The sequence below is a fragment of the Mustelus asterias genome, chromosome 17 (assembly GCF_964213995.1).
Source record: "Mustelus asterias chromosome 17, sMusAst1.hap1.1, whole genome shotgun sequence".
Classification (NCBI taxonomy): domain Eukaryota; kingdom Metazoa; phylum Chordata; class Chondrichthyes; order Carcharhiniformes; family Triakidae; genus Mustelus; species Mustelus asterias.
Genome location: NC_135817.1, coordinates 77,584,178 through 77,607,724, shown reverse-complemented (window position 1 = coordinate 77,607,724; position 23,547 = coordinate 77,584,178).

Here is a 23,547-nt window from a genome sequence, read left to right as displayed (position 1 = left end):
AAATTCTGGTCCATATGTCTCAAAAAGGTCACTCCTCATTCTTCTAAACTCCAATGAGTACATGTCCAACTTGCTCAACCAATCCTCTATGAAAATCCCTTCATACCTGAGATCAACCTAGTGAACTTTCTCTGGACTGCCTCCAATGCCAGTATATCTTTCCTTAGATAAGGAGAATAAACCTGTTTCCAGTGTTCCAGGTGTGGTCTAACTAATGTCTTGTATAGTTTTAGCAAGACTTCCCTATTTTTATACTCCATTCCCTTTGAAATAAAGGCCAATATTTAACTTGCTTTTCCTATTACCTGCTGAATTTACAAGCTAGCTTTTTGTGATTGATGCACGAGGACTCCAAATCCCTCTGTGCTGCAGCTTTCTGCAGTCTATCTCCATTTGAATAATATTCAGCTCCTTTACTCTTCCTACCAAAGTGCATAGCTTCACATTTTCCGACATCACATTCCAACTGCTATGTTGTTGCCCACTCATTTAACTTGTCGATTTCCCTCTGCAGACTCTGTGTCGTCCTCACTACTTCCCTTCCCACCTATTTTTGTATCATCCGCAAACTTGGCAATAGTACATTCATTTCTCTCATCCAAGTTATTATTATACACTGTAAATAATTGTGGCCCCAGCACTGATCCCTGTGGCACTCCACTAGTTACATGTTGCCATCCTGAAAATGCCCCTCTTATCCCAACTCTTTGATTTCTATCAGTTAGCCAATTCTCTCTCTATCCATGCTAATATGCTACCCCCAACACCATGGGCTCTTATCTGATGAAGTACCTTTTGTGTGGTACCTCATCAAATGCTTCAATATTCAATGGGAGTTATACGTATGAGTTTATTTGATATGTACATCAGCAAAACATTTTAACAATGAGTGTGCCACATAACGTCTCAATTGATTAAAAATAAAAGCTCTGCTCGTGTGACACTGTGGTATTTGTTACTTACAGTCTTGTGCCTGAATTGAGCACAACTCATATTGGATTAACACACTTAAAAGCCATTTTGGCATCATTAATAAACAATCAAATTATAATACTTGAAACCAACAGACAGAGAAAGGAACATCAGGCAATCATTTTAAACGTTCACGCATTAATTTCACTAAGAATTATTTTCAGAATGTACTCTTCCAATATTCCATACTTTCCCATCATTCTTGCTTTAAACAGTTCCGATTCTTACCTTTGCACTGGGTTCCTGGGTTTGCCGGATTGGTATCTTCAATCCCCTGGAAACAGCTACATGAGAAATTCCCTGGCGTGTTTGTGCAGACGGATAAATCAGAGCATGTGTTCCCAGTCTGACACTCGTCAATGTCTGAAACAAGAATTTAGGTCACAACTATCAGGGTAAATGTAACTTGAACCAATGATTTCAAGTAATATTGAACTCACATGATGGCCTACCTTCACATGTCCTTCCAGGTACATTGGGGCTTGTGTCGTTGAACCCAGCCTTACACATACAGTTGTATGTTGCGTTCAGTCTGATACAAGTTCCATTACCTGAACAGTCATTCTGCCCTGACTGGCAGCTGTCTCTCGCTGTAACAAGACATAACACAAGAAAAATGATTGAACTATCCTAAGTACTGAATTGTCAGACCATTATCCCAAAAGGTAGGTTATATGCAATATCTTGAAGAAGGAGATAGAGGTAGAGAGAGGAAGAGTTTTGGAAGGGAATTCTGGAGATTAGGACCCAGGCAGCTGAAGGCATGGCTCCCATTGTTTGAGCAATCAGAATTGGAAACATGCAGGAGTCCAGGATGGAAGGAGTACAGATCTCCGAGGGTTCTAGCACTGGAGCAGGTTCAAGAGGCACGGGGAAAGGGGATGCTCTGTAATAAGAAGCGTTCCTCAAATCTCAGTTTGGATGATCAAATTCTGCAAAGGTCCAAGCATAGCCGGCAACTAGAACAATTGCACGCTTGGAACAGTTAGGAAACTCTCTACAACTCTCACCAACTTTTACAGATGCACCATAGAAAGCATTCTTTCCGGTTGTATCACAGCTTGGTCTGGCTCCTGCTCTGTCCAAGACCGCAATAAACTACAAAGTGTCGTGAACGAAACCCAGTCCATCACTCAAACCAGCCTCCCATCCATTGACACTGTCTACACTTCCCGCTGCCTCGGCAAAGTAGCCAGTATAATAAAGGATCCAACGCACCTCGGACATACTCTCTTCCACCTTCTTCCATCGGGAAAAAGGTGCAAAAGTCTGAGGTCACGTACCAACCGATTCAAAAACAGCTTCTTCCCTGCTGCCATCAGACTATTGAATGGACTTACCTTGCATTAGGTTGATCTTTCTCTACACCCTAGCTATGTCTGTAACACTACATTCTGCACTCTCTCCTTTCCTTCTCTATGAACGGTATGTTTTGTCTGTAAAGCACGCAAGAAACAATACTTTTCACTCTATACTAATGCATGTCACAATAATAAATCAAATCAAAGCCTTTATAAGAAGTCTGGAGTGAAAAAGGAACAATCAAAGCGATGTCTGGGACCTGCAATCCATGGCAAATAGGGAGCCTTCAGTGCAAATGCAGTCTATGCGAAGCAAGAATATAAGTCAGAGTTATGGCCACTCTCTGTGTGCTGAAGGCTTTGAAAAGCTAGCAGGTATATTTTCAATGCCCCATATTTCCAACAGAATCATCAATGTGTTAACAGCATGGTTTGACATTGAAGAAAACAAGCAGAATTTAGGCCTCTATACATAGAGTCATAGAGGTTTACAGCATGGAAACAGGCCCTTCGACCCAACTTGTCTATGCCACCCCTTTTTTTAACCCGATTGCCCGTGTTTGGCCCATATCCCTCTATACCCATCTTACCCATGTAACTGTCTAAATGCTTTTTAAAAGGCAAAATTGTACCTGCCTCTACTACTACCTCTGGCAGCTTGTTCCAGACACTCACCACCCTCTGTGTGAAAAAACTGCCCCTCTGGACCCTTTTGTGTCTCTCCCCTCTCACCTTAACCCTATGCCCTCTAGTTTTAGACTCCCCTACCTTTGGGAAAAGATATTGACGATCTAGCTGATCAGTGCCCCTCATTATTTTATCGATCTCGATAAGATCACCCGTAAGCCTCCTACACTCCAGAGAAAAATGTCCAGTCTATCCAGCCTCTCCTTATAACTCAAACCATCAAGTCCTGGTAGCATCCTAGTAATTTTATATCAATCTTGATGCTGTAACAAACCTAGTCAAACTATGCTGTAACATATAAAACTAGGATCAAACCTGAACCACTGATCTCATCAACCATGGAACATGACCTTACAGTCTTCATTTCCATTGCATTTCATGGGGATTTACTTCATTGAGAAACAATTCTTTTTGGGCTTTTGACTGAAGGGGACACATATTGGCAATGAAAACTGATCTATTTGTTTGGACAAAGCTCCACCCCTCCCCCCACCACTAAAATTTACACTTTAATGTTTTCTAAAACATTTTCAACTGCATTGCTTTCTGTTGACCATCCATCTTGGACAACAGCAAATGTTGGAGTTGTTCAGTGTAATACGGCCAAACTGTTATGTTGTGATGAGTTTCACCTCAGAGAATGACATTTCTTTCAATCAAACTGTATGAAATTTGGCAACAAAAACTAATTATCTGCAGGAAACTTAACATCTGTCAGGCCCGACATATTTTCTCCTCCAACCTGCCTCTTCCCACCAGCGGGATCTTCCCGGCCTGCTGACTGTCTACAACTCACCGTGACAGGGCTGGAAAATGTCTGAATCAACCCTCAACGGACCATCTCCTACTCGAGCCCATTCTTTGCCAAACCTAAAGAACTCTACTTGCTTCAGGCTTCAATTCCTCTTGGCGATTTCAGACTCTTAAAACCCAAGCTCGCCATCAGTTTGCCTCTCTCTTTAGACAGGGCAAAAGGCTATGTCCTTTCATTTAACTTTTACAATCTAAAGAAATACATCCTTCTTGATATTTGTGAAGTCTTATGAAACCCCTGTTTGAAATGCTTGTGTTTCAATTCCTTACCCACAATGCTTGTGCTTTGAAGATCTACATCATACTGTTTACTGTTGTTTAAGGATGCAGTGAGTGTGCCTTCGACATTGTCTGTAGTGATGTTCACATTTGTTGACACTGCAACTGTAAAATTCACACGTACACTTCCTTCGTAAATGGATAAAATAATAATTACAATTTTCCCTTTTTTGTATAAATCCTTAAATCTTGAATTGAATCCATCCACCAGCTGAAAGAGACAAAATGAGATAGGCACTTTCAACATTTGCCTCTTCACCACCTCCTCTCCTGACCCTCTCTCCAACAACATGAACATCACTAAAGGCCTCTTGACATTGGAAATTACATAAAGTCAGAACTTTCCGCGTTCAGCCGGTGTTCTAATGCCTGCAAAGATCTACAAGATGCACTGCAGCAATTCACCAAAGATCCTTAGACAGCACCTTCCAAACCCATGACCACTTCCATCTCGAAGGACAAGGGCAGCAGATGCATGGGAACACCACCACCCGCAAGTTCTCCTCCAAGCCATTCACCACCCTGACTTGGAAATACATTGCTGTTCCTTCACAGTCGCTAGGTCAAAATCCTAGAATTCCCTCCCTAACAGCACTGTGGGACCCACAGGACATGGACTGAAACGTTTCAAAGAGGCAGCTCACCACCACCTTCTCAAGGGCAACTAAGGACGGGCAATAAATGCTGGCCAGCCAGCGATGCCCATGTCCCACGAATGAATAAAAATAAATGATGGGATAACCATCATTGTCTGAGAGCTGAACTCTTGTTGGTTCAAATGCAACTCCAGATCTGGGAGTTTATTCCACACTGAAACCTCAGAACGGTAATAACAGGGCATTATGTTACAGGAAGTTTTGCTTTAGGTTTAATCGTAATTTACTAGTGATCCACATGGATGCCATTGGTCTCTTGACACTGTCCAATTAAAAACAAGGAATTGTCATATCAACATTTGACTCTTCTTAACTAATTATTTGACTTGTTGTCTTGTGGATGTGATTGCTTGCTGGACCTCGGCTGCCAGCATGTGAGCACAATCCCCTGTGTACAAAGCGCCGTTCAGAATCTCTCGTAGTGTGGGGAGGGTCTATCCTTACCACCTTGGCGGGATGGTCTGGTGGGTTGAACCTGGTGTTATAGATTCCACATCTTTTATTCCGCATTGTTATTTCTTTTCTTTTTTTAACATGAACTATTTTTAAAATAAATCTCTTCTTGTATGCCAACTGACCACAGTGGCAGTGGCTTGGTGGTGGAATTCTTCCCACCTAGTCAGAAGGCTGGGGGTTTTGGTCCCACACCAGACATTTGAGTACACAATACAGATTCACACTTTGGTGCAGCTGGGGAGTGCTGCACTGTTGGAGGTGATGTCTTTTGGTTGCGAAGGGAAGTGGGGGGGCGGGGGGGCGGTGGTGTCAAGATAGCACGGGGGGGGGGGGGCGGTGTGGGGTGGGGGGCGGCACGGTAGTACAGTGGTTAGCACTGCTGCTTCACAGCACCAGGGACCTGGGTTCGATTCCCGGTTTAGGTCTCTGTCTGTGTGGAGTTTGCACATTCTCCTCGTATCTGTTTGGGTTTCCTCTGGGTGCTCCGGTTTCCTCCCACAGTCCATAGGTTGATTGGCCATGCTAAAGTTTCCCCTTAGTGTCCTGAGATGCATAGGTTAGAGGGATTAGCGGGTAAATGTGTAGGGATAAGGGCCTGGGTGGGATTGTGGTCGGTGCAAACTCGACGGGCCAGATGGCCTCTTTCTGCACTGTCGGGTTTCTATGATTCTATGAAGATGACAAAAGGGCTTAGTGTAATCTTTCCAATCTTCCTTATATACTGTGGATTTGCCAGAGCATTGGAGAGTGGCAAATCTGACACCTTAAAAATGGTCCCCAGGTGACCAGGAAGATTCAATTCAATTCAATTCAAGAAAGAATTGTGAGCGTGTTCTCAGGCAGAGCAGAATGACACTCAGTCGCCAAGCTACTCATTGCAGTATGACCAAACATTACACAGACGGGTAGCAATTTATCATAATTAAAAGTTGACATAAAAATAAGGAATCAGTGAGTCAAGTGAATGTCCCACCACACTTAAGAAATGACTTACATCAGTAGTGAAGTTCTTGTTAAATTCTTTGAACTTCTGACTATTTTTGTTTCCAAATTCTGGTACAAATATCACATTGGTAATTCTTGTTGACGCCTCCAGCACAGCAGCATCTTTGAAAAGAAACAGAAATTATGTGAATAATTATAAATTTCATTCATGTTGTTATAGCTATAGGTTCGAACGGCATCACTTTGTGGTTATTTATGCCAGTGTCACTATTACAATTTACAGAGACAAGCCTCTGGTCCACTTGCCAAAGGTTGGGATTTGTCCCTTTGACTCTGGGCACCCCAAACTTGGAAGTTTGCTGTATGGTAGCCTGGCTTGGATTTGGGAAAGGGTTTAATGCATTTGGAACCAAACACAAAGCTTAATTTGAATCAAATCAAATTATTCTTAATGCTGTTAGGTTAAATGCTTTTGCCTGTGTGTATTGGGAAGTTTTGATCTGTGGTGGATGCTGTAGGGTGCGATCTTGCCTGTCATTCGCGCCAAGCTCCTGTTGCAGCGAGAATCTGGTGTCCAGCCAAATCTCCATTCACTGCAGCGGGATGGGAAAATCCCACCGGCGTGAATGGTGATAAGATTCCGGCCATAGACATTTGGGACACCATGAGTGGGATTTCCTGCCTGAGGTCAACGGGCCTTTCCAAGGTCTGCCCCTTGTCCGCTCCGATTCCTGTGGTGGGCAGACCTGAAAAATTCACCCCCATATCATTGACGGTGCTGGAAAATGCTCAGGGAACAGCTGTCGAAAGTGTGGAGAACAAGCACATTTTGGCTGTCAAATCAGTCCAGAAAGCTGCCAGCAGGTGCTATTTTGGAGATTCATACTCCAGACGATGCCCTCTTTTAATAAGGATACATCATGGTTTTCCGCTGCCAACCTCGCCAACCTCATCATCTTGGGGTCACAGCCCTTGCCACCACCTAAGTGATGTGTGGCACAGGGACAGAAGCAGGAAATAGTGGGTGAGAAGGAAAAGGAAGACTCATCCCCTTTCTGGGCTGACTGTCCATGGAGAATCCATCTGACTGTAATCATCGTGAAGGGGACATTTACCACTGAGGTGCAGAGAAATCTCTTCACTGAAAGGGTTCTGAATCTTCAGAATTCACTATCTGACAGGTTTGTGGATTGTTCATCATTAAATATATTTGAGGCTGAGATAGATGCATTTTTGGTTTTTCAGAGAATTAGGGATATGGGTCTGGAGTTGAAGTTGAAGACCAGCCATAATCATATTGAATGGTGGGGTAGGCTTGATGGGCTGTATGGTCTACTCCTGCTCCTGTTCTTATCTACAGTAATCATAACCCCAATTTCCCAATCTCCAACAATCTTACTTTTTTTTCATTTGTTCATAGGGTGTGAGCAACTCTGGTAAGGCCAACCATTGTTGTCCTTTGTGAAAGTGCCACTGACCCACCTTCTTGTACCACTTCTGTCCTTGCACCATCCACAATGCTCTTAGGTAAATTTAAGCTTATTTATTAGTGTCACAAGTAGGCTTACATTAACACTGCAATGAAATTACTGCGAAAATCCCCTAGTCGCCACACTCCGGCACCTGTTCGGGTACACTGAGGGAGAATTTAGCATGGCCAATGCACCTAACCAGCACATCTTTGGATTGTGCAAGGAAACCAGAGCACCTGGAGGAAAGTCACATAGACATTGGAAGAACGTGCAGACTCTGCACATACAGTGACCCAAGCCAGGAATTGAACCGGGGTCTCAGGTGCTGTGAGACACCTATGCTAACCACTGTGCCACCGTGCCGCCCCCAGGTAGCAAGTTCCAATATTTGAACCCAGCAACGACGAAGGATAAAATTCCAAATCAGGATGTGTGATTTGGAGGGGAACCTCCGGCTGTCTATCTTCCCATGTGCCTGCTGCCCTTGTCCATCTGGGTGGCAGAGGTTGTGTATTTGAAAGGTGCTGTCATAGGATCCTTTGCAAATTGCTGTGGTGCATCTTGTGGATGGTAACTACAGCATTCATTGCACACTGCAAGTGGAGGGAATGATTTTTTAAGGTGGTGAATGAAGAACTGACCAAGCAGCCTGCATTTACCTTGGATAGTGTCAAGCTTCATGAGGGTTGTAGAAGCTTGGAGAGTGGTGTAAAAAGGCCCAGCTTTCATCTCATAGCTTGGACTGGGTTTCTGGAGGTGATAGGCTATCAAATTTCACTATGTTTTTGAGCTAAAGCCATTGCGGTGATACGGGAATGATTCATATTCATGATTTAGTAACTGTCGGGAATTCTGTTAAAATATTCGGAATAAGGAAAGTTGCTCAGCCTATCCAAAACCTGTGTGTGATTATTCCACCGTGGATTTCCTCTCTTGGTTAGGTACATGCTAGATTCTCCCTCAGTGTACCCGGACAGGCGCCGGAGTGTGGTAACTCGGGGATTTTCAAAGGAACTTCATTGCAGTGTTAATGTAAGCCAACTAATATATAAACTTTAAAACTTTTCCTACTTTCCAGTGTAATTTGCATCATCCCAAATGTGGAAGATAGCTCTTCAGGATTGTACGTCTAATTTAACAGATAAGAAGCACTTCAAGCACATGCAGTTTGCCACAGAACTACATTTTCGATTCATCATGGGTTCCCCAAGCTATCAGCAACATGACTCCCTAAACTGGATCACGCCACACAGCTGCCCCAGCACTGGGATTCCAGTTATTTCAGCCAACAATCATCTGACAGAGCAGTGGGACGAAAGGCAGCATTATAATGTTTGAGAAATCTACCTGTCCTGACGGTCTTTGTAATTTTTTGCATTTGGCCACCTGTTGTTGTGCTAACTGTAATCACATATTCAACATCAAGCTGGAGGTCTATGAATATGGCTGCGTTTTGCTCAGTTGTACCGCTGGTCTCTGGACTTGTGGAGATTTTGAACGTGAAGGTCGGCCGCTTGACTGCATTGTTTGTGTCCCAGGTAATAGAAATTGAGTCACTTTCCACTTTTATCAAATTAATGCGAATGAACTTCAGTGGATCTGTAAAAAAAAAACACAAGTCAAGCATCAGCATCTGAATCATTGTCACTCTGAAGAGTTCATTAAAAAAAAAACACATTGACCTAACTTGCATGGCAGCCTGCTGGGAAAAATAACAAACTGGAGAGGAATAATGCCAGTGGCATACTCAGCAATGAATGGGTTGAATGTAATAATTCATAATGTACACTGTAATGAAATTTCTTATCATTGTGTAAAAAATACACTTGATTTGATTTGACTTATTATTGTCATATTGTCACGGAGATGAGGAGACATTGCTTCACCCAAAACAGGAAATAGTTGATGCCAAAACTTTGAATGTATTCAAGAGGCAAATATAGCACCTGGGGCAAACAGGATTAAAGGTTATGGGGAGAAAGCAGGATTAGGCTACAGAGTTGGAAGATCAGTCATGATGAAATGAATGGCGGAGCAGGCTCGAAGGGCCGAATGGCCTCCTCCTGCTTCTATCTTCTATGTTTCTATGTATTGGTATGCAGTGAAAAGTATTGTTTGTTGCGCATTTTACAGGCAAAGCACACCGATCATAGGGAAGGAAAGGAAAGAGGGCAGAATGTAGTGTTACAGTCATAGCTGGGGTGTAGAGAAAGATCAGCTTAATATCAGGTACCAAAAGCGAAAATGCTGGAAAATTTCAGCAGGTCTGGCAGCCTCTGTAAGGAGAGAAAAGAGCTGACGTTTCGAGTCCAGATGACTCTTAGTCAAAGCTAAAAGGCATACCAGGGTCATCTGGACTCGAAACGTCATCTCTTTTCTCTCCTTACGGATGCTGCCAGACCTGCTGAGATTTTCCAGCATTTTCGCTTTTGGTTTCAGATTCCAGCATCCGCAGTAATTTGCTTTTATCCAGGACTTAATATCAGCTAGGTCCATTCAAAATTCTGACGGCAGCAGGGAAGAAGCTGTTCGAGTTGGTTGGTACATGTCCTCAAACTTTTGAATCTTTTTCCCGACGGAAGAAGGTTGAAGAGTGTCATTGTGGCAAACATAAGAGGATATGATCCATCACCCCAAGCCGGTGCATCAATTCCATGCATTCTGCACCGTGATAGCCTTCACCCAAACCCGGTTAATCGCAACAGGGTAGCGCAGTGAGAAAACCTCCGAGCACAATCCAGTCTTGTATCCAATATTAAATCATCAGAGATCACTTTTCTTCCCAGGAAATTCCATGATTCCAACAGTTTACATTCTCAAATAGTAACTAAGCATGTCTGCTTCTTAGTTGTAACTCTCAATCTTGCAACTCATTCATTCTTTTAAAGAGTATTAATTGGCGCACATCAAAGGCCCTATATTCCAAGTTTGTATTGTTGGCAGAAAGTTCCATATCCGGCATTAATATCTGATAGCAGGTGTTGGAAATTCAGCTATAAATTACCCATGAGTTAACAACTGGCAGGCTGACCTGTACAATTGGCCATAAAATGCTTTGCTTCTGTGACGTGGCAATAATAATCCACAATAATGTCTGAATGTAAATAAACTTTTTAAATTTCTAATCAAGTTTTAACTGTAATTAACGGACAGCCATGACACAATGGCTACACGTTAGAGAGCTTTACATGTTCTACTATAGACAAGTGTGTCAAACAGAGAGGTAGACTCACCTGATGTAACAGAGGTCGAAGCAGCTGGCGTAGAGGTTGTCGCACTTGGTGCGGACGAATCAATTGATGCGCCAGAAGTCAAAAGAGCAGGAGTGGTGGTAGAGAGGATTGTAGTCCTGGACATAGGTGTCGTGACTGTTAAAAGGGACACATTTGATGAACTGGATGTTCTGGCGGGTGATGTTGTCCCCGGAACGCTTGATGAAGTAGATGTTTCAGCTGGTGATGAGGAAACTGGCACGTTTGGTGAAGTAGACGGTTGCGCTGGTGATGTGGAAACTGGCACATTTGGTGAATTAGATGTCTGAGTTGCTGATGTGGAAAGTGGCACATTTGGTGAACTAGATGTCTGTGCCGGTGATGTCGAAACTGGCACATTTGGTGAACTAGATGGTTGCGCTGGCGATGTAGAAACTGGCACATTTGGTGAATTAGATGTCAGAGCTGGTGATGTGGAAACTGGCACATTTGGAGAACTGGATGGTTGCGATGGTGAGGTGGAAACTGGCGCAATTGGTGAACTAGATGTCTGGGCTGGAGATGTGGAAAATGGCACATTTGTTGAACTAGATGGTTCCACTGGTGATGTGGAAACTGGCAAATTTGGTAAACTAGACGGTTGCACTGGTGATGTGGAAACTGGCACATTTGGTAAACTAGATGGTTGCGCTGGTGATGTGGAAACTGGAAAATTTGGTGAACTAGATGGTTGCACTGGTGATGTGGAAACTGGCACATTTGGTGAACTAGATGGTTGCACTGGTGATGTGGAAACTGGCGCATTTGGTGAACTAGATGGTTGCGCTGGCGATGTGGAAACTGGCACATTTGGTGAGCTAGGTGGTTGTGCTGGTGATGTGGAAACTGGCACATTGGGTGAACTAGAGGGTTGCACTGGTGATGTGGAAACTGGCACATTTGGTGAACTAGATGGTTGTACTTGTGCTGTGTAGAACGGCATATTTGGTGAACTGGATTGTTGTGCTGGTGATGTGGAAACTGGCACATTTGGTGAACCAGATGGTTCCACTGGTGATGTGGAAACTGGCACATTGGGTGAACTAGGTGGTTGTGCTGGCGATGTGGAAACTGGCACATTTGGAGAACTAGATGCTTGTGCGGGTGATGTGGAAACTGGCACATTGGGTAAACTAGGTGGTTGTGCTGGTGGTGTGGAAACTGGCACATTTGGTGAACTAGATGGTTGCACTGGTGATGTGGAAACTGGCACATTGGGTGAACTAGGTGGTTGTGCTGGTGATGTGGAAACTGGCACATTTGGTGAACTTGGTGGTTGCGCTGGCGATGTGGAAACTGGCACATTTGGTGAACTAGATGGTTGTGCGGGTGATGTGGAAACTGGCACATTGGGTAAACTAGGTGGTTGTGATGGTGATGTGGAAACTGGCACATTTGGTGAACTAGATGGTTGTGCTGGTGATGTGGAAACTGGCACATTTGGTGAACTAGATGTTTGCACTGGTGATGTGGAAACTGGCACATCTGGTGAACTAGATGGTTGCACTGCTGAAGTGGAAACTGGCACATTTGGTGAACTAGATGGTTGTGCGTGCGATGTGGAAACTGGCACATTGGGTAAACTAGATGGTTGTGCTGGTGATGTGGAAACTGGCACATTTGGTGAACCAGATGGTTGTGCGGGTGATGTGGAAACTGGCACATTGGGTAAACTAGGTGGATGTGCTGGTGATGTGGAAACTGGCACATTTGGTGAACTAGATGGTGGCGATGGTGATGTGGAAACTGGCACATTTGGTGAACTAGATGGTTGCACTGGCGATGTGGAAACAGGCACATTTGGTGAACTAGATGGTTGTGCGGGTGACGTGGAAACGGGCATATTGGGTAAACTAGGTGGTTGCACTGGTGATGTGGAAACTGGCACATTTGGTGAACTAGATGGTTGCGCTGGCGATGTGGAAACTGGCACATTTGGAGAACTAGATGGTTGTGCGGGTGATGTGGAAACTGGCACATTGGGTAAACTAGGTGGTTGTGATGGTGATGTGGAAACTGGCACATTTGGTGAAATAGAGGGTTGTGCTGGTGATGTGGAAACTGGCACATTTGGTGAACTAGATGTTTGCACTGGTGATGTGGAAACTGGCACATCTGGTGAACTAGATGGTTGCACTGGTGATGTGGAAACTGGCACATTTGGTGAACTAGATGGTTGCACTGGTGACGTGGAAACTGGCACATTTGGTGAACTAGATGGTTGTGCGGGCGATGTGGAAACTGGCACATTGGGTAAACTAGATGGTTGTGCTGGTGATGTGGAAACTGGCACATTTGGTGAACTAGATGTTTGTGCGGGTGATGTGGAAACTGGCACATTGGGTAAACTAGGTGGTTGTGCTGGTGATGTGGAAACTGGCACATTTGGTGAACTAGATGGTTGCACTGGCGATGTGGAAACTGGCACATTTCGTGAACTAGATGGTTGTGCGGATGACGTGGAAACGGGCATATTGGGTAAACTAGGTGGTTGCACTGGTGATGTGGAAACTGGCACATTTGGTGAACTAGATGGTTGCGCTGGCGTTGTGGAAACTGGCACATTTGGTGAGCTAGATTGTTGAGTTGGTGATGTGGAAACTGGCACATTTGGTGAACGAGATGGTTGAGTTGGTGAAGTGGAAACGGGCACATTTGGTGAACTAGGTAGTGGCGATGGTGATGTTGAAACTGGCACATTTGGTGAACTAGATGGTTGAGTTGGAGATGTGGAAACTGGCACATTTGGTGAACCAGATGGTTGCGATGGTGATGTGGAAACTGGCACATTTGGTGAACTAGATTGTTGAGTTGGTGATGTAGAAACTTGCACATTTTGTGAACTAGATGGTTGCGATGGTGGTGTGGAAACTGGCACATTTGGTGAACTGGATGGTTGCACTGGTGATGTGGAAACTGGCACATTTGGTGAACTAGATGGTTGCGCTGGTGATGTGGAAACTGGCACATTTGGTGAACTAGGCGGTTGTGCGGGTGATGTGGAAACTGGCACATTGGGTGAACTAGGTGGTTCTGCTGGTGATATGGAAACTGGCACATTTGGTGAACTAGATGGTTGCGATGGTGTTGTGGAAACTGTCACATTTGGTGAACTTGGTGGTTGTGCTGGTGATGTGGAAAATGGCACATTTAGTGAACTAGATTGTTGAGTTGGTGATGTGGAAACTGGCACATTTGGTGAACTAGATGGTTGCACTGGTGATGTGGAAACTGGCACATTTGGTGAACTAGATGTTTGCACTGGTGATGTGGAAATTGGCACATTTGGCGAACTAGGTGGTGGCGATGGTGATGTGGAAACTGGCACATTTGCTGAACTAGATGGTTGCACTGGTGATGTAGAAACTGGCACATTTGGTGAACTAGATGGTTGAGTTGGTGATGTGGAAACTGGCACATTTTGTGAACTAGATGGTTGTGATGGTGATGTGGAAACTGGCACATTTGTTAAACTTGGTGGTTGTGCTGGTGATGTGGAAACTGGCATATTTGGTGAACTAGATTGTTGAGTTGGTGATGTGGAAACTGGCACATTTGGTGAACTAGATGGTTGCACTGGTGATGTGGAAACTGGCACATTTGGTGAACTAGATGTTTGCACTGGTGATGTGGAAACTGGCACATTTGGTGCACTAGATGGTTGCGATGGTGATGTGGAAACTGGCACATTTGGTGAACTAGATGGTTGAGCTGGTGATGTGGAAACTGGCACATTTGGTGAACTAGATGGTGGCGATACTGATGTGGAAACTTGCACATTTGGTGAACTTGGTGGTTGTGCTGTTGATGTTGAAACTGGCACATTGGGTGAACTAGATTGTTGAGTTGGTGATGTGGAAACTGGCACATTTGGTGAACTAGATGGTTGTGCGGGTGATGTGGAAACTGGCACATTGGGTGAACTAGGTGGTTGTGCTGGTGATGTGGAAACTGGCACATTTGGTGAACTAGATGGTTGTGCTGGTGATGTGGAAACTGGCAGATTTGGTGAGCTAGCTTGTTGAGCTGGTGATGAGGAAACTGGCACATTTGGTGAGCTAGCTTGTTGAGTTGGTGATGTGGAAACTGGCACATTTGGTGAACTAGATTGTTGTGCGGGTGATGTGGAAACTGGCACATTGGGTGAACTAGGTGGTTGTGCTGGTGATGTGGAAACTGGCACATTTGGGGAACTAGATGGTTGCGATGGTGTTGTGGAAACTGCCACATTTGGTGAACTAGATGGTTGCACTGGTGATGTGGAAACTGGCACATTTGGTGAACTAGATGGTTGCACTGGTGATGTGGAAACTGGCACATTTGGTGAACTAGATGGTTGCGCTGGTGATGTGGAAACTGCCACATTTGGTGAACTTGGTGGTTGTGCTGGTGATGTGGAAACTGGCACATTTAGTGAACTAGATTGTTGAGTTGGTGATGTGGAAACTGGCACATTTGGTGAACTAGATGGTTGCACTGGTGATGTGGAAACTGGCACATTTGGTGAACTAGATGTTTGCACTGGTGATGTGGAAACTGGCACATTTGGCGAACTAGGTGGTGGCGATGGTGATGTGGAAACTGGCACATTTGCTGAACTAGATGGTTGCACTGGTGATGTAGAAACTGGCACATTTGGTGAACTAGGTGGTTGAGTTGGTGATGTGGAAACTGGCACATTTTGTGAACTAGATGGTTGTGATGGTGATGTGGAAACTGGCACATTTGTTGAACTTGGTGGTTGTGCTGTTGATGTGGAAACTGGCATATTTGGTGAACTAGATTGTTGAGTTGGTGATGTGGAAACTGGCACATTTGGTGAGCTAGCTTGTTGAGTTGGTGATGAGGAAACTAGCACATTTGGTGAACTAGATGTTTGCACTGGTGATGTGGAAACTGGCACATTTGGTGAACTAGATGGTTGTGATGGTGATGTGGAAACTGGCACATTTGTTGAACTTGGTGGTTGTGCTGTTGATGTGGAAACTGGCACATTGGGTGAACTAGATTGTTGAGTTGGTGATGTGGAAACTGGCACATTTGGTGAACTAGATGGTTGCGATGGTGCTGTGGAAACTGGCACATTTGGTGAACTTGGTGGTTGTGCTGTTGATGTTGAAACTGGTACATTGGGTGAACTAGATTGTTGAGTTGGTGATGTGGAAACTGGCACATTTGGTGAACTAGATGGTTGTGCGGGTGATGTGGAAACTGGCACATTGGGTGAACTAGGTGGTTGTGCTGGTGATGTGGAAACTGGCACATTTGGTGAACTAGATGGTTGTGCTGGTGATGTGGAAACTGGCAGATTTGGTGAGCTAGCTTGTTGAGCTGGTGATGAGGAAACTAGCACATTTGGTGAACTAGATGGTTGCACTGGTGATGTGGAAACTGGCACATTTGGTGAACTAGATGGTTGCGCTGGTGATGTGGAAACTGGCACATTTGGTGAGCTAGCTTGTTGAGTTGGTGACGTGGAAACTGGCACATTTGGTGAACTAGATTGTTGTGCGGGTGATGTGGAAACTGGCACATTGGGTGAACTAGGTGGTTGCGCTGGTGATGTGGAAACTGGCACATTTGGTGAACTAGATGGTTGCGATGGTGTTGTAGAAACTGCCACATTTGGTGAACTTGGTGGTTGTGCTGGTGATGTGGAAACTGGCACATTTAGTGAACTAGATTGTTGAGTTGGTGATGTGGAAACTGGCACATTTGGTGAACTAGATGGTTGCACTGGTGATGTGGAAACTGGCACATTTGGTGAACTAGAAGGTTGCACTGGTGATGTGGAAACTGGCACATTTGGTGAACTAGATGGTTGCGCTGGTGATGTGGAAACTGCCACATTTGGTGAACTTGGTGGTTGTGCTGGTGATGTGGAAACTGGCACATTTAGTGAACTAGATTGTTGAGTTGGTGATGTGGAAACTGGCACATTTGGTGAACTAGATGGTTGCACTGGTGATGTGGAAACTGGCACATTTGGTGAACTAGATGTTTGCACTGGTGATGTGGAAACTGGCACATTTGGCGAACTAGGTGGTGGCGATGGTGATGTGGAAACTGGCACATTTGCTGAACTAGATGGTTGCACTGGTGATGTAGAAACTGGCACATTTGGTGAACTAGATGGTTGAGTTGGTGATGTGGAAACTGGCACATTTTGTGAACTAGATGGTTGTGATGGTGATGTGGAAACTGGCACATTTGTTGAACTTGGTGGTTGTGCTGTTGATGTGGAAACTGGCACATTTGGTGAGCTCGCATGTTGAGTTGGTGATGTGGAAACTGGCACATTGGGTGAACTAGGTGGTTGTGCTGGTGATGTGGAAACTGGCACATTTGGTGAACTAGATGGTTGCGATGGTGTTGTGGAAACTGCCACATTTGGTGAACTTGGTGGTTGTGCTGGTGATGTGGAAACTGGCACATTTAGTGAACTAGATTGTTGAGTTGGTGATGTGGAAACTGGCACATTTGGTGAACTAGATGGTTGCATTGGTGATGTGGAAACTGGCACATTTGGTGAACTAGATGGTTGCACTGGTGATGTGGAAACTGGCACATTTGGTGAACTAGATGGTTGCGCTGGTGATGTGGAAACTGCCACATTTGGTGAACTTGGTGGTTGTGCTGGTGATGTGGAAACTGGCACATTTAGTGAACTAGATTGTTGAGTTGGTGATGTGGAACCTGGCACATTTGGTGAACTAGATGTTTGCACTGGTGATGTGGAAACTGGCACATTTGGCGAACTAGGTGGTGGCGATGGTGATGTGGAAACTGGCACATTTGCTGAACTAGATGGATGCACTGGTGATGTAGAAACTGGCACATTTGGTGAACTAGATGGTTGAGTTGGTGATGTGGAAACTGGCACATTTTGTGAACTAGATGGTTGTGATGGTGATGTGGAAACTGGCACATTTGTTGAACTTGGTGGTTGTGCTGGTGATGTGGAAACTGGCATATTTGGTGAACTAGATTGTTGAGTTGGTGATGAGGAAACTAGCACATTTGGTGAACTAGATGTTTGCACTGGTGATGTGGAAACTGGCACATTTGGTGAACTAGATGGTGGCGATACTGATGTGGAAACTTGCACATTTGGTGAACTTGGTGGTTGTGCTGTTGATGTTGAAACTGGCACATTGGGTGAACTAGGTGGTTGTGCTGGTGATGTGGAAACTGGCACATTTGGTGAACTAGATGGTTGCGATGGTGTTGTGGAAACTGCCACATTTGGTGAACTTGGTGGTTGTGCTGGTGATGTGGAAACTGGCACATTTAGTGAACTAGATTGTTGAGTTGGTGATGTGGAAACTGGCACATTTGGTGAACTAGATGGTTGCATTGGTGATGTGGAAACTGGCACATTTGGTGAACTAGATGGTTGCACTGGTGATGTGGAAACTGGCACATTTGGTGAACTAGATGGTTGCGCTGGTGATGTGGAAACTGCCACATTTGGTGAACTTGGTGGTTGTGCTGGTGATGTGGAAACTGGCACATTTAGTGAACTAGATTGTTGAGTTGGTGATGTGGAACCTGGCACATTTGGTGAACTAGATGTTTGCACTGGTGATGTGGAAACTGGCACATTTGGCGAACTAGGTGGTGGCGATGGTGATGTGGAAACTGGCACATTTGCTGAACTAGATGGATGCACTGGTGATGTAGAAACTGGCACATTTGGTGAACTAGATGGTTGAGTTGGTGATGTGGAAACTGGCACATTTTGTGAACTAGATGGTTGTGATGGTGATGTGGAAACTGGCACATTTGTTGAACTTGGTGGTTGTGCTGGTGATGTGGAAACTGGCATATTTGGTGAACTAGATTGTTGAGTTGGTGATGAGGAAACTAGCACATTTGGTGAACTAGATGTTTGCACTGGTAATGTGGAAACTGGCACATTTGGTGAACTAGATGGTGGCGATACTGATGTGGAAACTTGCACATTTGGTGAACTTGGTGGTTGTGCTGTTGATGTTGAAACTGGCACATTGGGTGAACTAGATTGTTGAATTGGTGATGTGGAAACTGGCACATTTGGTGAACTAGATGGTTGTGCGGGTGATGTGGAAACTGGCACATTGGGTGAACTAGGTGGTTGTGCTGGTGATGTGGAAACTGGCACATTTGGTGAACTAGATGGTTGTGCTGGTGATGTGGAAACTGGCAGATTTGGTGAGCTAGCTTGTTGAGCTGGTGATGAGGAAACTAGCACATTTGGTGAACTAGATGGTTGCGCTGGTGATGTGGAAACTGGCACATTTGGTGAACTAGATGGTTCCACTGGTGATGTGGAAACTGGCACATTTGGTGAACTAGATGGTTGCGCTGGTGATGTGGAAACTGGCACATTTGGTGAGCTAGCTTGTTGAGTTGGTGATGTGGAAACTGGCACATTTGGTGAACTAGATTGTTGTGCGGGTGATGTGGAAACTGGCACATTTGGTGAACTAGGTGGTTGTGCTGGTGATGTGGAAACTGGCACATTTGGTGAACTAGATGGTTGCGCTGGTGATGTGGAATCTGGCACATTTCGTGAACTAGATTGTTGAGTTGGTGATGTGGAAACTGGCACATTTGGTGAACTAGATGGTTGCACTGGTGATGTGGAAACTGGCACATTTGGTGAACTAGATGTTTGCACTGGTGATGTGGAAACTGGCACATTTGGCGAACTAGGTGGTGGCGATGGTGATGTGGAAACTGGCACATTTGCTGAACTAGATGGTTGCACTGGTGATGTAGAAACTGGCACATTTGGTGAACTAGGTGGTTGAGTTGGTGATGTGGAAACTGGCACATTTTGTGAACTAGATGGTTGTGATGGTGATGTGGAAACTGGCACATTTGTTGAACTTGGTGGTTGTGCTGTTGATGTGGAAACTGGCATATTTGGTGAACTTGGTGGTTGTGCTGTTGATGTGGAAACTGGCACATTTGGTGAGCTAGCTTGTTGAGTTGGTGATGAGGAAACTAGCACATTTGGTGAACTAGATGTTTGCACTGGTGATGTGGAAACTGGCACATTTGGTGAACTAGATGGCTGCAATGGTGATGTGGAAACTGGCACATTTGGTGAACTAGATGGTTGTGCTGGTGATGTGGAAACTGGCACATTTGGTGAACTAGGCAGTTGCGCTGGTGATGTGGAAACTGGCACATTTGGTGAACTAGATGGTTGCGATGATGATGTGGAAACTGTCACATTTGGTGAGCTAGATTGTTGAGTTGGTGAAGTGGAAACTGGCACATTTGGTGAACTGGATAATTCCGCTGGTGATGTAGAAACTGGCAAATTTGGTGAATTAGATGTCTGACCTGGTGATGTGGAAACTGGCACATTTGGCGAACTGGATGGTTGTGATGGTGATGTTGATACTGGCACATTTGGTGAGCTAGATGGTTGCACTGGTGATGTAGAAACTGGCACATTTGGTGAACTGGAATTGTGCTCACTTGATGTATTACTTATTGGAAATGTATTACTTATTGGAGTTGTTATTGGCATACTTGATGCACTGGATGCCAGAGCAGAAGATGTGAATGTGGGCACATTTGATGTGCCAGATGTTGGGGATGTTGACATTGACGTTTGTGCATTTGATGCTTCCAGGGTAGTTGTTGGACCTGATATCCCCGATGTAGGTCCTGCTGAACTAGAAGCTTGCACGCTTGATGTATTTTCTGCTGATATACTTGTCGCAGCTTGCATTGAAGTACTGGGGGGCAATGTAGTAACCATTGAAGATGGACTTGTGTCTGCTCCTGTGGATGTTAACATACTTGCTGAAGAAGTACTTTCTCCAGTCGCCGCTGATGATAAATCATCTGCTGTGGTTGTTGTAACAATTGCCGTAAGACCAGATGTTGATGACACATCTGTACTTGCACTGGTTGCCATGCTTGTTGAGGAAGCATCAGTTGTTAGTTCATTCATGTTACCTGAAAGTAGAAAATAACACCTTGATTTCCACAAACCGCTTTCTTTTATTCAAAGAAAAGTCAAATGTTTTTGTTTAAAATCTGTGCCATAAATTTGCCAACTGAAATTGGGGGAAAAAAAATGTACTTTTGTTGACACCACATTTTTACACAGTTCATCAAAATCTTTACGGATGATCACGTCAGTCCAATTCACCATTAAACTCATACAGTAAAATCATTCATCCTTCTCCAGCTGCTGCTGAATGAGTTTGCAGACCATTGAGTCAGCTGATGGCTCTTAAAATATTGCATGGATGCAGAACTGTCCCAATGTCATAGAATCTGCCAATAGTTTTAATAAGGATAATAACTACCAGAAGGATGTGGAGGCTTTGGAGAGGGTATAGAAAAGATTTACCAGGATGTTGCCTGGTATGGAGGGCATTAGCTATGAGGAGAGGTTGGAGAAACTTGGTTTGTTCTCACTGGAACGACGGAGGTTGAAGCGTGACCTGATAGAAGTCTACAAGATTATCAGAGGCATGGACAGAGTGGATAGTCAGAAGATTTTTCCCAGGGTGGAAGAGTCAATTACCAGTGAGCACAGGTTTAAGGTGCGAGGGACAAGGCTTACAGGAGTACGGGGCAGATTTTTTACACAGAGAGTAGTGGGTCCCTGGAACCCGTTGCCGGGGGAGGTAGTGGAAGCGGATATGGTAAGGGGCGTCTTGACAAGTACATGAATAGGATGGGAATATAGGGATATGGTCCCCGGAAGGGTACGGGGTTTTAGTTCAGTCGGGCAGCATGGCCGGTACAGGCTTGGAGGGCCGAAGGGCCTGTTCCTATGCTGTAATTTTCTTTCTTCTTTGTTCTTTGTAAGGCAGTGCCCTGAGCAAGGGAACTGTTACGTATCACAAGGCAAGAGCTGTTGCTTTCAACTTGAAACTATATTTATAGAATCTTAGTCATTGAAATTCATGAATCATTAATGATAAACAAACAGTCTTCTATTTTTCAAAAAAACCTCTGTGACTCAATTGGCGGTGTGCATACAATGCAACATAGAACAATACACCACAGGAACAGACCCTTCGGCCCACCATGCTGTGGCAAACATGACGCCACATTAAATTAATCCTTTCTGCCTGCCTTTTGTCCATATCCCTTCATTCCTTGTATATTCATGTGCTTATCTAAAAGCCCCCATTGTATCTGCCTGCACCACCACCCCTGGCAAGGCATCCCGGACACCTACCAGTTACTGTGTAAAGGATTTGCCCCTCATATCTCCTTTGAATTTTCTCACCTCTCACATTAAGTGCATGCCCCTTAGTATTAGACACATTGGGCAGGATTTCACGGCCTCATTCATCCCGAAACCGGAAAATCCCACCTGAGGTCAACGGACCTTTCCACTGTCTGCCCCTCGCCCGCTCCGATTCCTGTGGCGTGTGGGACGCTAAAATTCCGGCCTCCATCTCTGGGAAAAAGATTATGACTGTCAACCCTATCTATGCCTCTCATAATTTCATAGACTTCTATTCGCTCTGCCCTCAGCCTCTACCTAGTGTCTAGGAGACAGAGATTGGCAAGCGAAAGCATAGAATTTTCTTTTTACAAACTGGATGGAATTGAACAGTTGTGAACCCCAGGAGTCACCATTATGTCCAATGCTCATTTATATATATATATATAAATATTTAAAAGGATCTAGGAGGTATGGTAGTCAATGAGTAGGATAGTAACAGAGTTCAGAAGGACATGGGCTGGTAAAGCGGACGCTCACACGAGAGGTAAAGTTTAACTCAGAAAAGTGTGAAGTGATTCATTTTGTTATGAAGAATATGGAGAGGCAAGATGAACTAAATCATACAAACTCTAAAGGGGTGCAGGCAACAAGAGCGGGAACCGGAAAGTACGCACACAAAAAATTCAAGGTAACAAATAAAAACAGCAAATGCTGGAAAAAAAACAGCAGATCTGGCAGCAGCTGTGGAGAGAGAAACAGATTTAACATTTCGAGTCCGTTTGATTCTTCTTAGCAAGACAGGTTGGTGAGGTCCAATCGATCCTGCAATGTCCTCCTTTCTAACATCTGGGGATTTCTGCCAAAATTGGGAGATTCATCCCATTAACCTTGTTTTTATTCATTCGTGGGACATGGGCGTCACTGGCTGGGCCAGCATTTATTGCCCATCCCGAGCTGCCTGAGGGCAGTTGAGAGTCAATCACATTGCCATTGGCTCTGTAGTCACATGTAGGCCAGGCCAGGTAAGGATGGCAGATTTCCTTCCCTAAAAGATATTAGTGAATCAGATGGGTTTTTCCGACAATCGACGTGGTTTCATGGGCATCAGTAGATTCTTAATTCTAAATAATTTTTATTGAATTCAAATTCCAGCATCTTGCCATGGTGGGATCCAAACCTGGGTCCCCAGAACATTAGCTAAGTGTCTGGATTAATAGTCTAGCAATAATATCACTAGGCCATCGCCTCCCCTAAACAAGCAACTAGTCAAGCAACAGCCTGACATAGTCATACAGATGGAATCATCTCCCCCAGCTCATAAATCAGTACTCCTTCCAGCAGAAAGGAACTCTTGATGGTAGCAAGGACAAAGAATGTATTCTGAATCTCAATGTGTACGACGAAGTTCAGAACCACCATCATCGATAAAACTGGGAGGGCAAACTACCAGACTGCACCTGCGGGAGGTGATGAGGAAAGAACAAAAGGGATACTTAACCTCACCCTCATCGATCTACCTGT